We start from the raw sequence: 2,521 nt of genomic DNA, 5'->3' as shown, positions 1-2,521 counted from the left end.
TGTGGGTTATTATTCCTGTGGACTAATTGATTCTTTGAGTCTTTGGTTTTCTTCAGTCTCCTTTGCTTGGGGCAGGAAGAAACCATTAGCTGTATCTCAGATGACTCTGCACACTTTTAAGACCCCAGATGCTATTCACAAAACTGGGGTATAGGACATGGTCTTTATGCTATGCCAATTGTTCTAGATGTCCCCTGAAACTTTGGTCTTTATTTAGCCTTTAAGCTCAGTAGCCAGACCTGGAAGGTGTCTGGTTATATATAAGGAGTTTCTATGACCATTCTCCCATATGCTCTACTATATGTATGAATATACATGCATCACATACAAATAGGTATGTGGATATATTCTCAATTATTCCTATCTTTTACATGGATATACTCCTGTAGAATGTCCTATATCTAATTAGCATACATGCCTACTTATATATTTATTCAAATATTGTTTGTTACTATTGTTGCAAATTATATATGTAATGATATTTACTATAAAAACTAAACTCACTTCCATTGTGTCAAACACAACTCATAATGACCATATAGAAGAGAGTAGAATTACCCCTGTAGGGATTTTGAAACCAGAAATCTTTATGGGGATAGAAAACCTCATCCTTCTCTCCAGGAATGGTTGGTGGTTTTGAACTGCTGACCCTTTCTTTAGCAGCCCAATAAGTAACCCACTGTATCGCCAGGGTTCCTCAGTACCTATTGTAGTTGTCCTTTCGTTTTGCACACCTCTTAGAATCTTCTTTGTCTTGGCCACATTGTGTTAATTTCACTTATGCTGTGCATTGCTTTTCCCTTTATCAACATCAACATGTGTCTACTAATAAGTGATTCTCCTCCTTCCCTTTCCCACCCTTGGTAATATTAATACTTCTGATTTGAGAGCCCTTTCCTAACAACTCAGTAGGTTGACAACTCACTTCAAGTCCCTTCGATGATACCAACACACAATCATGTGTAATTTGTAGGAAAATTTAGAGAATGTCAATGTAGAGACTAACACCCAAGTTGAATTTTCCTCCATGATAAATTGATTTGGGGTATTTAAATTTAATCTCTACTTTTGGAGCATTAACTTATAAATATGAGGATTCTGAGATGGCAGCTAAGGCTAATTAGTTGCTCCTAATGGCGGCAAATGAAGATGTCAATGAAGACTGCTCGATGGAAATGCATGACTACTTATCGACATTTGAGAATTCCATTAGTGCCGTGGAGGAGAAGCTGAAGACCATGATGTCTGTTTCTAGACGTGAGTTGCTATAAGAACAGGACCCCTTTGAACAAGCAACAGTGGGTTTACTTTCTGTCTACACATTAAACTCAAGGGCTTATTTGGCAACTAACGGAGTTAAGTCCAACAAACATCCAGTAAAGCAAGAGTTGGAACGAATTCAAGAGTACGTGAACAGAGTCAAGGAAATAAGAGACAAGAAGAAGGCCAGCAAGCTGGACAAGGTGTTGCGGTGAGATTTGTCACAAACACCCTCTGGGAACCCAAACTTAAAAATGACTCAACAGTTGCCAGTAAAGGAAAAAGTGAGAACATTTCAGGTTTGATGTATGTATATTTTAAAAGTACATAGTTTAAAAAATGTTTTCCTAAAATGTATTCCCTATTGAATTCCTCTGTAAAACCTATACTTTGTGAAATACGTGTTGTTTGTTCTAGATAGGTTGTTATTTTTATTGATTTTCCTACAGAGAGCTAAGGTGTTTTTAACATTGCCATATATATTATGCTTTAGCATCTTTGACCAGGGTCTCCCGTCCTTTATATGAGCTCATCTTTCTAATACCATTTTATAACTCTGAAATTTAAATAAAATGTTTTGGGGAAACATTTACACTCTTTTGAGCATCCCTTATGAACTATGCTCCCTGAAGACAGTTTCTTTTGCAGGTGATCCTGGATTATGCATGAGTTCCATTCCTGAGTCTGTTATTAACTGAGATGTGGACATAAATTAGGCACAGTTTGTATCTACTAAAAATTAGTCAAATGTTGGTCCTAGTGCACAATGAATGAAAAATCATTTAAGAAGCGCTTCTGGATACAGTAAAATATTTCTTATAAGATAGTATAGTAACAATGATGCTGTCCCATGTTGCAAAGTAGCATCTGTTATTATGAACATGAATTTATATCATGAATTTGTAATGAAATAGGGTGAATGAGCGGTGGTTCTTTACTATAGAGTTGTATACAAGATATTTGTAGTGTGGGAATGCATATAGTACAACTGTTTTTCTATATTCCATTAAAAATAAAATTACCTTAATGTAAAAAAGAAGAAGAATTCTGTCACCTAGTTGGGACTCCATCTCAGGAACAGATGTTGTACCTAAATTTGGAAGTCCTAGGTTGAAGTTCTGATTCTAACCCTAAATAACGAAACTGTTCTTATATCCAGGCCCTGAGCACTCAGTTTGGAGGGCTCTACATCTGACCTGAGTTTCTGAGTGCAAATGGTTAATGCACTAAGTTGATAACCAAAAGGTTGGAGGTTCCACAC

The 2,521-nt window shown here is 36.5% G+C and overlaps 1 pseudogene; it reads left to right on the top strand.

Annotated features, from left to right (window-relative positions):
* The first annotated feature begins 1,133 nt into the window (after nt 1-1,133).
* On the top strand, nt 1,134-1,591 carry LOC142449143 (nuclear nucleic acid-binding protein C1D pseudogene; annotated as a pseudogene).
* Nucleotides 1,592-2,521: the final 930 nt, after the last annotated feature.

The sequence above is a fragment of the Tenrec ecaudatus genome, chromosome 5 (assembly GCF_050624435.1).
Source record: "Tenrec ecaudatus isolate mTenEca1 chromosome 5, mTenEca1.hap1, whole genome shotgun sequence".
Taxonomy (NCBI): Eukaryota; Metazoa; Chordata; class Mammalia; order Afrosoricida; family Tenrecidae; genus Tenrec; species Tenrec ecaudatus.
This window is presented reverse-complemented; position numbering and strand designations above follow the sequence as displayed.